Source organism: Syngnathoides biaculeatus, chromosome 10 (genome assembly GCF_019802595.1).
Source record: "Syngnathoides biaculeatus isolate LvHL_M chromosome 10, ASM1980259v1, whole genome shotgun sequence".
Taxonomy (NCBI): Eukaryota; Metazoa; Chordata; class Actinopteri; order Syngnathiformes; family Syngnathidae; genus Syngnathoides; species Syngnathoides biaculeatus.
In genome coordinates, this window is record NC_084649.1 from 10,535,251 (window position 1) to 10,549,425 (window position 14,175).

Consider the following 14,175-nt stretch of genomic DNA (forward strand, 5'->3'; position numbering starts at 1 on the left):
ACCTGTCACACAGGCCCCCAGTCAGTCCAGGACCATCTCTGGGACTGGGTCCAGCGCCTCTTTGCAGTCTGAGCAGTGGACACTAGTGAAAGCATTGGCAGCTAATGCAATGCACCGTGCATTCACTAAGCGTTTGAGTTTCCAAATGCATAAAACAGTAAGAAAATCATAACTAGATTCCTTTTTACTTGCATACAAACACAGAAGAAAGAGGTGTCCTCCCTCCCATTTTCCATACTTCAACCCACAACAAAGTTCTAACACCCTCTGACCTTCTGCTGCCTCCAATACTCATTACTGAAAACCAAAACAATATCTGACAGGACATTTTGTTATCTCCTTCAAACTAGCCATTTTTACCATTTACTGCTTGTGCTTTGCCTCCTCTTGAACTCGACAGTGTGGATTAAGCTCCGTGTTTCTGCATTGCATCTTTCCAGATGATGCAGATCCCGTTGTATTCTTCAATGACTTCTCAGCTTTTTGTTGTCAATGTTAATGTCTTTCTCTGTTTTTGTTTTCTTGTGCTTCCTGATGTTATTTGTGTCAAACAAGCCTCCGTTTGATTTTGACGAATTGAACCTTGTAACCAGTAACCTTGAAAACAACCATGAATTAATAAAGCAGTAACAACAGTTAATGGGCAGTTATCATATAGGATTTTTTCTTTTATCGACACAGAAGCTCTCATTGTGGCCAAGTGGTGTTTCTGAGAAGTCCATATACGTACTTTAACATCCCAAAACAAGTGTAAGTAATGTCGTAGTTGATCTATCTGCTAAACATACTTTGTAGAATAACCAGATTAATTGTGCATTTTTTTGTGTGCCCATCACAGTCCTCTTCAAAAGGAGTTTTTTGAGGAGAACCTGAGACCAGGGAATTCCCTTTCACTTTTCATGAATACAAAGGTCCATGACCCCAAACATCAGTTTCCTTTGGTCAGTGTGTGTTCCCAAAGGATTAAGTTACATTTGAACCACAAGACTGATCCATGGGAGCTAGCGTAGTGGCAGACCACACAGCAGCTGAGGTCACGGGGGGGGTCGTTGACCTTCTCAACCACATTTCTCTTCAACAGAAAGACGACAGACACACTCCCTTAAAAAAAGATCAACAGGTTAATTCAACAAAATATGGCTGATGCGTCACTGAATTGTGAGGGTGCTGAAAATCCTGTGGTAGGTCATATGGAAACTTGTGCTCGTTGGGAAACATATCAATTATGCTGTGCATGGCAAACATCAAAAGAAAATTGAGAGAATCTGATTCAAAGAATCAATGTTCCTCTTTTTTCCCATGCAGAACAATTTAAAGGTCAAACCAGTGATGGAAGATTAATCGGTTCTTTCATGTTTGTCTGTAAGGAGTTTTTAAATATCCTTTTTTCTTTAAAAATCACTTTCTTGGGTGATTTACGTAATTTAGAGCACCTCCCCAGTGACGTATACTCAACTTGGCGATTTGGTTGCTATATTGAGTCCCTCTTCCAAGCCCACAAGCGACTGCAGTATTTCCCTTCCAGTGAATAACAAGTTTAGTTCCCGCTAAGACATCATTAGCAGAATCATGTGTGTGTGTGTGTGTGTGTGTGTGTGTGGGGGGGGGGGCACCCATACTTAGTGACGGGTGAGGCATTGTTTGGATTTGAAGAAATACGGGTTTTTTTTCAGGTTCAAACCGATTCTTGATTCCGAATCTTTTGAGGGATTGCCTCAAAAAAGTTTGCATGGTTTATAAAATGGGTGTTCAAACGTCCATTTTTTTTTAGCAGCCCCAGCATGAAGTGGAATGTAAATTTGACTTGGGCTTCTTGATAACCAGTATCAATTCCAAACCTGGGAACTAAAAGACAATATTTGTGGAGTGAATCCAAATTACTCAATATTCATTCATTAATGTTTCAGCAAAAAGTTCAATGTAGTTTTTTGCAACTGTTTTATCGAATCAAATGGTTTATATTTATAAGTTTTAACTTAACTTCTTGTTTTAAGCTGGTGGACCTTTTACTTTTAAAGTTGCGCACCGGAACTCAGCATTTTGCCATGAAAAGTAACTTCACATGACGCAGGTGAATTTTGAAAATGAACATAAACTTGGAAGATAAGAAAGAAATGATGAATGGAACCAAATGCTGTAAAGTGTTAACAAAAAGTTGATATTTTCACTTTTGAAGAATCACTTCATCGTCATCTCTTAAGTTGCTTTGAAGACTTAAATAAAGGTTTAAGTGCATGAGTGCAACCCACCATTTTATCTGTTAGCAGCACTGAATGTCGGCGTTTCCCACTCACCTAGTGGACTTCACCGAAGTTCCACACGATGTAGGTTTTGGCTTAGAGCAGGAGGGAGCATGTCAGAATTTCAAAAATCTTGAAAGCTTCTTTTACACAATATAATCTTGTTCTGATGCAACTGGTCATTTATTCATAACATAACATAACATAACATATATTCATAGTTATGACACACTGTTGTTCACTGCCGCCAATGGGCGGAAGCACATCTTTGTGTGAGTACTTCTTCATTGGTTTTCGCCAATTTCATCGGACTGCAGGCATTGAAACTATAAAGGGAATTTTTAAAAAATTGGAACGATTCCGGGAGAACTGGAAGGTTAGTCCCGGTTCCAATCAGTTCTCGATTCTTGATACCCAACCCTACTTTGAAGTTGGGTTAGTGCTTGTGAAATGCCAGGTTCAAACCTTTCTTTCTATCAGGAAAATCAAGAAAATCCCTTGATTTGAACAATGTCTTGTTTTTTTAAAAAAAGCAAACAACTTTTTTTTTTATGAGCAAAGGGGAAACAAATCTCTTAAAATCACAGACTTTGACCGAAAAACAAAATCATCCAGCCCTAAATCAAACTGATGCTGAACACTTTCAAGAAAAAAAATGTTATTCCTCAAGTTCCGTCATCTTACTGAAGCACGAAGCCACTGATGACACTTCTTTTTTAATTTTATCTGCTCATTTAAGATTTTACAAATAACATAAATGTCAGCATACTAACTTGTGAACAGCGTGATTGTGAAAGCAGGAAAGGCATTACTAAAAACATAATAAGCTTGTGCGTCTTTGTGTGAGTGTATACATGTGTGCATGCGTGCGTATGTGTACGCCTGCATGTGTGTGCAAATAATCTAACGAATAATAAACCTTCTTCCTTCTTAAGACGTATAGTATGTCAGACTCAGACTGTGAGGAAAAAGTGCAGATAACCTTTGCAACTGTAACCTAATCATAATTTAAAATTTGGGGTAGCAATTTGTTTCAACGATATAAGTAACCCATTAAGCAGTTCAAATAATTGCTCAAACCAAATAGAAGCAGATGCATTGCAGGTTTTCAGACATGAAAATACAATTAAATTATGATGAATCATAATAATATGCGTGGGATGGCTAAATCCCCGGCCTTTGTGTTTTTTCCCTTGTTCACTTCCCTCAGGCTGAAATGCAGTTGCCAGGAATAAATAAGTGGCTTTGTGCAAGTAATCATGTTGCCTACACAGTACTAAGTAACAGCTGAGGTGTAACGCTGGTCTTGTAAAGTCTCTCTAGTCAGTAAATGTATCTGTGTCTAGTATCCACCATGAATAAGATTGTATAATATGTTTTAGAATGTGGAAGAAATCCTAAAACAATGCCAGGTGTACTGTATAGGAAGTGTGTGCAGTAATTATGTGACCTTTTTTAAATACAATATGCATTACCACAACTTTCAATTTCCTGGACACATCTGTTTACATACAATATTACTATGTTTTAAGATTGGTGTCACAATGTATATTTCAAACCCAAACTACAAAGTTCAATTTCAGCAGGTCCATCAACCAACATGTCTGCAAAGCAATCCTGCCGTGTTTGCTTTTTTCAGCGCGTGAGAGGACGCGAGAATTGCGGCGGGACAAGCTGTGGCCGCTCCTCCACGTCAAAGGCGCCTTGCTCACGTTCCTGACATTTCCGAGCCACGCAGCCATGCGTCGTTGCGCCGGAGCAAGTGTGTGATTTTGTTTCCTCTTTACTGAGCTTAAAGGGGTCATCGAGGGCACGGAGATGTGAACAACATCAAGATGGCGCTGCGGAGGACCCCAGAGGCCTCCCTGCGGAGGTGCATGAAGTCGTGGTGGAGCACACTGATAAAGTGCCTCAAGCCCGGTAAGAACAAAGAAAATCTGGCTTTTTATTTCCACATAAAATGCCAGATTTTCTTATGTTTGATAGGATTATCACATTATCACATTCGATATTTATGACCAAAACTCTTCATGTTTATGAGGAACACCAGCTTCTCTTGGGTCAATCAAAATCACCCCTCTCATGTACCAGTGAGGGGATTTGGATCCACTTTAAAACTTTTTAAAATATATTTACAATATTGTTGTACCGTACTGTTTTTTTTTTTAGCCCATGAACAAAAAAGTACAACAACATTTTGTACTACATGTTTTTTTTTTCTTCTTTAGGCCCAACACAAAGTGCTTCAATTTAACGGACAATCAGATTTAACAACCTCAAGCCCCTCTTAGTCCATGAAATTGAGGTTCCACCGGATTTCTTTTGCGACAAGATTCCCAGAGCTCTTCTGACACACCTCGTATTTATTTATATGTAGTTTTATTCTGCCCTGCAATTTGCTGACATCCATTTCAGTGAGCACGATGTCAGCCGGGAAGGGCTTAAGCACACCTGCAACCCGAATGTAGACAAGTGGTTTCAATATTGGACGAATGGATCAATGTTAAAATTGCTACTTTCAAACCCAAGTGCATACGTGGGCGCCACTATTCAGGGCAGTTTGGTCATGATGATTCTCAAGACTCATGACCGACAGGGGCAAGAGAACTAATATTTTAATTTTGCAGCATTGCTGTGCTTGAGTCTAAAGTGATCCTTTTTTCCTTGTGGCCTCAAATCCTTGACAGCATCTTCTTATTCTTTTTTCTGGGATGTTTTAGATAAAGCACAAAAAATAACACATACTGTAATGATTCCAATAGCAAATATTCCATAGATAACTATAAGGATAGGTTCAAAAACAAAATTGGCAATAGGCAGGGAAACTTTGTCCTCTATCCATCCATTTTCAATAGCACTTATACTGGTTAAGGAGACCATCCTGGCTTCTTCTTCTTCTCCTTTTCCTTTCGGCTTGTCCCGTTAGGGGTCGTCACAGCGAGTCATTTTTTTCCATTAAAGCCTATCTCGTGCATCCTCCTCTCTAACATCCACTGTCACCCTCATGTCCTCCCTCACAACATCCATCAACCTTTTCTTTGGTCTTCTTCTCACTCTTTTGCCTGGCAGCTCCATCCTCAGCACCCTTCTACCAACATACTCACTCTCTCGCCTCTGAACATGTCCAAACCATGGAAGTGTGCTTTCTCGAACCTTGTCTCCAGAACATCCAACTTCAGCTATCCATCTAATGAGCTCATTTCTAATCCTATCCAACATGTTCACACCAAGCGAGAACCTCAGCGTCTTCATTTCTTCTACCTCAAGTTCTGCTTCCTGTTGTTTCTTTAGGGCAACCGTCTCTAATCCGCACATCATGGCCAGCCTCACCACTGTTTTAGAAACTTTTCCCTTCATCCTAGCGGAGACTCTTCTGTCACATAGAACACCAGACACCATCGGCCAACTGTTCCACCCCGCTTGGATCCGTTTCTTCACTTCCTTACCACACTCTCCATTGCTCTGTATTGTTGACCCCAAGTATTTGAAGTCGTCCACCCTCGCTATGTTTTCTCCCTGGAGCTTAACTCTTGCTCCTCCGCCCCTCTCATTCACGCACATATATTCTGTTTTACTTCGGCTAATCTTCATTCCTCTCCTTTCCAGTGCTTGCCTCCATCTTTCTAATTGTTCCTCCGCCTGCTCCCCGGTTTCACTGCAGATCACAATATCATCTGCGAACATCATCGTCCAAGGGGAATCCAGTCTAACCTTATCTGTCAGCCTATCCATTACGACTGCAAACAGGAAGGGGCTCAGCGCGGAACCCTGATGCAGTCCCACCTCCACCTTAAATTCTTCTGACACACCAACGGCAAATCTCACCCTCATACATGTCCTGTACTATTCTAACATATTTCTCCGTCACACCAGTACCACAGTTCCTCTCTTGGTACTCTGTCATAGGCTTTCTCTAGGTCTACAAAGGTACAATGTAGCTCCTTCTGACCTTCCCTGTACTTTTCCACAAGCATCCTCAAGGAAAATAGTGCATCTGCGGTACTCTTTCTAGGCATGAAAACATACTGCTCCTCACAGATGCTTTTGTCCTGAGTCTGGCCCCCTCTACTCTTTCCCATAACTTCATTGTGTGGCTCATCATCATCAAATCCATGACAGCATCCTGAGTACATATTCAATACAATACATTTGGTAGTGTCGATCCATCATTTACTGCTGCTTCATCTGGCTGCTTTTTCTTCACATTCACCTATGCACATAATGGATATCCATAGTATTTTTCATTTTTCCATTATATATAGTCAATCCCCCGCTTATAGTTTTGTTGGAGTTTTATTTCATTCATACACCTGCATGTGTGCGTCTTTTTGTGTGTAGACATCCATCAATGGATGTACATGTGTTTGCTGCATCGAAATCAGCTGACTATAAGATGAATTTCTTGTTCTCTACTGTAAACACAGTGTCTACTGTACTCATGTAGAGTTTGACATTCAATTCAGTCTCATTGTCTGCTATTGTAAACAAGTACCGAGACATTGGAGTTTGGGTTCTTAAGAGTCTTCTTATTTCTAATAGTAATATTTTCTGTTTACAATATATTCCCATGTTTTCATTTGGTTAATTTGGATATGTATGTCTATATACTGTAAACACTAAACTCAGGTAATGCTCAGCCATGTTAGCGTTCCATCCTCTGTGCTTTGTGAGTATTAAATGAACACTTCCTGCTATTGTCTGTCAGACACAAGCACAATCTGTTACTCTCTGCGACACACAAACACGCACAGGCACGCACACACACGCACACGCACGCACGCACGCACACACACACACACACAACCTCTGTGTGGCTTCTGGCGCAGGGGCGGCACTAACAAGTTACGGGAGGTTGATACGTCAGAACAACTGTGTCGTCAGTGAAAAAAAAGGGAGCTGAAGGGAGTGATTAGGCGAGAGAGGGTGAAAGAAAAGAGACGGGCTAGTTACGCTCACATGAAGGGAAGCGCGAGACATTTCTGAGCCGGTTGTGGCAAGCGGTCGGTTGAGTCAGTGCGCTTCAGCACCACTCCCCTGTCAAAGCGGGATCTGCCTTCTCACACAACCTCTCAGACTGCTGCCACTCTCATTGACTTGACTTGAAGAACCACAAAGCTGGTAGGAAATATCACACAATTGATACTTTTTTTTTTTTTTGCCAAGTAAATATGATTATAATTGAGAGTAGGAATCAGTGGCTAGTGTATCGCCAATGTCAATCATTTATGGTCTGTAATCTGATGAGTGGAGGTTCTGGTTGTGTTGTTGATGTGAAAAAGTTTGTGAATGAGCTTTTTTTTTAATCAGACAAAAACGCTGAATAATCACGTTTGTGTGAATAAAAAAAAAAGCATCACTAACATTGCGGACCTAAAAGAAAATAGTTTTTATATTGTTTGTATTTATTTGGTTTTGGAAGTGTTGTCCCTGAGGACGGGGAGGGGGAGAAAATTGGAAACAGACCCACCCACCCCAGAGAGTGTCCACTCAGATCTTGGCTAAAAATGAGAACCAGAACTTTCATGTGAAGCAGTGCTGCAGGAGACAGACATATAGAGATCAAAACATGGAGGCTGTACAGTTAAAGGCCGGAAAGAGGCTGGGAGTACGGAAGTACTTGTCTCAACACCAGATACCTCTTCTTTCAAGCATGGAGTATTGAAAACAGGATTGAGTTGTCCTGCATATTGTTTTTCCAGATGAATATACATCTTTTACGGAAGCACCCCCCCCCCCCCCGCATTATAAATCACCCCCCCCCCCATACAACATACTACTAAGAATAACTGATCCTAGTTCTGTGGTGAGGCATCACCACCATGGACCAGTGGAACTCTACCAAATGACTAAAACAGCATTATAATAATAACAGCTATAAAAACATGAGCAGTTTTAGCAACATCCCTTTTAACCCTTTCTGTGCAGTGTATACAAATCCACATGCATTTAAATGCTTCAGCATGAGTAGTAGTAGTAGTAGTAGACAGATCTGTCATTGAGATTGAGTATAGGTACTACATAACCTTAATCCACTAATTCTACAGTGAATTAATTGTTGAATTCTGTTGCAATAATGTTTTAGAATCGGATGGGGTAATGTGCTGAACTCGTTTTTCCGTGGTGGTGTTGTATTTTCAGAAGAGGCCTGCATGGATGCAGCGCATCTTCCCATCGCTGATATCAAGTTTATCACTCTTTAGATCATAACTGGGCTGTGACTGCCGGTTACAGTCAATTAATACCTTTTTTGGTCTCAATTTCTCACAAGTAAACGTAATAATCGAAGAAAGAGTAAAAAAGATCGCTGTTGTTATATTGTTTATAATATGTTCATTTTTGTACTGTATGAGATTTGTAAAGAAAATAATGGGAGAGAAAAAAAGGGCCCGGTATCTTAGCAGAACTCCATCAATAATCGGAGTGTGTAATTCAGGGAGACCATCAAACTTTTATCATGCTCGCAATGGTCAAGGGGCAGCATGTTGAGAGCACAGAAAGCTGGAATTGGCCCTTGGCCATACCCGTAACATAATTTTATGAAAGAGACACGGCGTTTTAGATCTAACATTTACAATCTATTCATAAATGTCTTGACCAAATAGTAACACATCTTTTTTGTGGCTTGTGTTTGGGTGCAAAGACTGGAATCACATTGGCGCAATCTACCGTGACAACTATCTGGAGGGCATGCCTCATAATAAGGGTTCGAAGTCCTCCTGTCACAACAAAGGTTGAAGGATTATCCCCCAAAGTGCGTCTGTAGCGAATAAAAGATGATTCAATTAATTTGAGTAACAACCCCTTGTGGAAAAAAAAAGTTTCTTTGCAGGAATCTGATCTCATTTGAATGTGGCTTCCAAGGGAGGCCTAATTGCACAGGGAAAGACTGTCAGAAGGATTTTGTCATGGTGAAAGTCGTCAAACTCAATATTTGTGGATATTTTTTTTCTGTCTAGTGAAGGAAACTTGGACATATCATAAATGTCAAAAATGTAATTGTACCTTTTCCACACTCATCTCTGTTTGCACAATCATCCAAGCCTCAATGTGGATAATAAGATGGTACAGTTCTCTATATATTTCTGGTATATGATTTTACACATCATATTTGCACCGTGGTGCTTTTTACCATTCAATCAGAATTTTTTTTTTTTTTAACAAATGAATCACCTGGCTTATTTCAGTTTGACATTTGAGTAATTTGGAGCTTTGCAGAGAGTTTCAAAGAGGAACATACATTTGTGAACTTAGACTTCTAAAGTGAATATGCACCGTAGGGGCCTCTTTCCATCCAGTTTCCAGAGAAACAAGATGAGCGCTATCTCACCCCCAACCCACCCACCCCATCCCCTCTGTGGCTCGACTTTGTTTTGCCACTGGGAGTGGAACGGCTTTTCGAGGCGACCCACCACTGTGAGCAGCCTCTGCTGCCTTCTTGCTTCAACATTACCATGCAGTCGTTCACTCGGCTGGGTTTCCTGAAGCTGTGGTGGTCCTGTATTGTTCTGAAAGCAAAAATGTTTTGTCCCCGTCACTGGATGGGTGAAAACTTTTATTATTAAATACCTGACTGCATGTGTGACTATATCACAGATTTTTCCACAAAAGCATATACATGACACAACGTATATCTTGCATTTTGCAGGCACCCACCAAAGCATCCACCTACTGTTTATTTTAAGCGCGTGACTTTGATTTATAGAGTCATTCTTAATTGTTCCATGTCTTCCGATCCACTTTTTCGGCACTCACTCTTCTTCTCTCACACTTCCTGGCAATCTGCCCGTCAAGCGCTGCTCTCTCCATCAACGTATTGCCTGACTGCATTCTTCCCATTCCTACTGGCTTCCTGTGACTCCAAGACGAGTAAACCCTACTGGCCACAAAACTCCACCTTGAACTCCAACCCATCTATTCCAAACAGTATGCCTATTTGCTCCTCCTCACTTATCTTGGAGATTTTTGATACGAACTCAGCTGATTGGAATGCTTCAAAATAATATGTGAAACAAATATTGGGGCACACCAATAAGGTGTTACTTTTTTAATGTATTTTGGAAGGTTTAGAGACAGTCCATTAATGCAATTGTCTTAATTCTAACCAAAAAATGAATGTGTATTTATATTAATATTCAATCTTTTATAAGGTCAAATTAACTGGCCCAAAATATTATGAAAGCAATTGCCAAAAATCATTTTAGATTTGACTTTTACCTTTCGCACGAAGCAACAGTTTCATACGCACTGGACGGAAAAAGATAATGTGTCAAACGTTTATCGTTCAATTCAGAAGAACTAGCATGAAATTCAATTAACTGGAACATATCTCCAATTATTCTGGCCACAGGCGACCTCATGACTGGAGGAGGAGCTGTTAGTGATGATGTTTTCTAACTCAAGCCATCATTTTCCCCTTAAACAATTGAACTGCACAATGGTAAACCTTGTGATGTTCGGGGTCAGTTTGAGCCAAATGAAATAAAACACTGGCCCAGTTCGCTATCATCCACTCTCTGGTGGTTCCACCGATGTGAATGAAAGGTGGAGATGGGCATGGCCGATGCCAGCTCGGTTGAATTTCACAACAAATTTGTGCGGCGTACAACTACACGGTACACTACAGGAATGCGTATGCCTGCAATAAAGTTGGTGTCGTCGTCATTACTTTTTAGTCTAAGATTCTGATCTGCTATTGTCCTATTGGTGTGCACAGTATTGTAGCTGTACAATAGGGTTACTTGAGTTGAATGCACTTGAGGTGAAGTACTATATCATCATATTCCGCATTCCATGAAATGATCTGAAAAAGTAAACAAACGTTTGCATCCATTTTACAAATGTAACTACAATTGTAATCCTAGACAATTCCAAAATATGTTGTAATTTAAACATAATTACACATTCTCTCCCAGTTATGTCATGAATTGCAAATGCAAAGTTTTAATGAAATAATGTAATCTAACTATGAACATTTAATTAGCTACTCAACGACACAGCATATAACGATATCTCCTCTGACAATTGTCCAGTCCACCAATCCACCAATCTGGATTTCTTCAATAATACCAAGATTTACTTGTGAGAGGCAAAATGGTCCCACAGTGCATCTAGACTACTGAAAATGACTAAGATTAGTTAAGAGTAGTTGCAGTAGTAGTAGTGATAGTAGTAGTATTGGTGGTGATGAAAGAAGCGAAGCTCAGTATTATCTTATCTGCTAGCGACATTGCAGTGGCAAAGTCTTCTACTTGTCATTCATACTGTGGTGGGCGATTTGGAAGACACATTACACAACCACTTGCTCCATTCATAAGGTGAGAATACACTTCAAGCTTCAGGTTGCCTCCTCAGTTTCCATCTTTCCATATCAAGTCACAATCACAGAGTCTGTAGCTCAGAAGAACTCAGTTCATCTTCTCCTTTTTCTTCTTTACCTTTCAGCTTGTCCCGTTCGGGGTCACCACAGCATGTCATCTAAGCCTATCGCCTGCATCTTCCGCCACCTACTGTCCTCATATCTTCCCTCACAACATCCATCAACCTTCTCTTTGGTCTTACTGTCGCTCTTTTGCTTGGCAGCTCCATCCTCAGCACCCTTCTACCAATTTTCTCACTCTCTCGCTTTTGTACATGTCCAACCCATCCAAGTCTGGTCTCTTGAACCTTGTCTCTAAAAAAACATCCAACTTTCGCCGTCCCAGAGCTCGTTTCTAATCCTATCCAACCTGCTCAATCCTAGCAAGAACCTCAACATCTTCATTTTGGCCACCTCTAGCTCTGCTTCCTGTCGTCTCTTCAGTGCCACCATCTCTAATCTGTACATCATGGCTGTCCTCACCAGTCTAAATACCTTGCACACTTCATTCAAGAGTTCCTCCACCTGGTCCACTTGTTTCTTCACTTCCTTATCACACTCACAATTCCTCTGGATGCTTGACTCCAAGTATTTGAAATCGTCCACCTTCGCCATCTCTTCTCCCTGGAGCCTCACTCTTCCCCGTCCGCCCCTCTCATTCACGCTTTACTTCAGCTAATTTTCATTCCTGTCTTTTCCAGTGCATGCCTCCATCTTTATAATTCTTCCTCCACCTTCTCCCTGTTTTCACTGCAGATCAAAATGTGACCTGTGAACATCAAGGGGATTCCAATCTGACCTCATGTGTCACCCTATTCTTTACCACTGCAAAAAGGAAGGGACTCAAAGCTGATCCCTGGTGCAATCCCACCTCCATCTTAAATTCTTCTGTCACACCTGCAGCACACCTCACCACTATTCTGCTGCCCTCATACATGTCCTGTATTATCCTAATATACTTCTCTGCCACTCCAGACTTCCACATGCAGTACCACAGTTCCTATCTGGGTCCTCTGTCATAAGCTTTTTGTAGATCCACAAAGACACAGTATAGCTCCTTCTGACCTTCTCTGTACTTTTCCACGAGGATCTTCAAGGCAAATAATGCATCTGTGGTACTCTTTCTCGGCACAAAACTGTACGATGGTTGCAAATACGTCTGTCCTGAATCTAGCCTTCTCCACTCTTTCCCATAACTTCATTCTGACTCATCAACTTTATTCCTCTATTGTTCCCGCAGCTTTGCACATTGCCTTTATTCTTGAAAATGGGCGCTAGTACACTCCTCCATTTCTCTCGCATCTTTTAACCTGTGAGCGTGTACCACACAAATTTGCAATCATAATTATCCAACTGCTTTAACATTTACTATTGTATTTTGCAGTTGAGTAACCAAATGGTACTAATTAAGAAATGTGTTCATTTTGTACTGGCTGGACAAGTCATAAGGTCCACCCAATCTAATGACATCATTATGGGACCACAAAAAAAGTAGGTGTGCACTGTGCAGTTAATTATTCTGAATGGTGTTATTTTAACACACTTGCAACCTCATTTGTATACTAAGTAGGGATTTAAAACAAACAAACAAAGCACCCTACAGGTTTGTTCAATGTTCAGACTTTGCGTGATACAGAAAAACATCCACCCATGCAATTCGAGCACCCCTTCAACTGACTGCAGGACCTGAAGTCCTCCCAAAAGTAGTATCACACTCAACATGAGACTAATTGCAAGTGTTTATGAACACTTTTCAGTTACAATGGACACATTTCCTTTTTTTTTTTTTTAAAGAGCAATTAAAGAGATTTAGTCCTTAGAAATTAGTTTTCAGAAACAGCACCAGCAAGTGCAACAGACCTGTTCAGTCAGTTAGTGAGCAACGAACAGCTTGTTAAGCGATAAGGATGGACAACATTGTTAATGAAGAAGACTCTGCATCTTGCACATCTGTGACTCTTATAAGGAATCGTTCCTATGAACTGAATGTCTCTTGTTCTTTGTTCTTGTTAGTTTGTTTGTTCTTTGTTCCAAATGTCATACTAGGGGAGCACCGACTGCCGGAGACAAATTCCTGGTGTGTTGTTATATACTTGGCCAATAAAGCTGATTCTGATTGTGAGAATTTTGGAGCGATGCAACGAAGGCGGGCAATGAATGCAGGGAGGTAGAAAGGAAGGTTGGAGGGAAGGAACCAAAGAAGAAATTAGATATCAGGTCTTGGAAGGAAGGAAGGAAGGAAGGAAGCAAGGAAGGAAGGAAAAAAAGCAGGTTTTGGTGACAGAAGGAAGGATGCATGGATTGAAAAATGTGACAGGAGGAATAAAAAGTAGGGTTAGCCAAATAATGAAGAATCAAGAGTCCGGCTGCTTGGGGAGAAAGAAGGTCTGATGGAAGGAAAGAAAAGATGTCAGGAAAAAAAAGCAGATCTATCCAGAATGCAGAAAAGAGTTAAAAAAGGAAGGGCCTATAGGAGGAATAGGAAGCAGAGAGAGAGTGAGAGATACAATATTACTTAGTATAATGTGAATGCTAGGTGACGAAAATCACAAATACTGTGACTTTTTCTTCTTTCTTTTT

General features: G+C 40.7%; 1 protein-coding gene across 2 annotated transcripts in view; it reads left to right on the forward strand.

The window, feature by feature from the left end:
- Positions 1-7,168: 7,168 nt before the first annotated feature.
- Positions 7,169-14,175, forward strand: part of LOC133507614 (histone deacetylase 7-like) — a 45,969-nt gene continuing 38,962 nt past the window's right edge. For both annotated transcript variants that reach the window (XM_061832851.1, XM_061832852.1), the window contains exon 1: positions 7,169-7,358. The gene's annotated coding sequence lies outside the window, so the exon portion shown is untranslated. The remainder of the gene's footprint in view (positions 7,359-14,175) is intronic.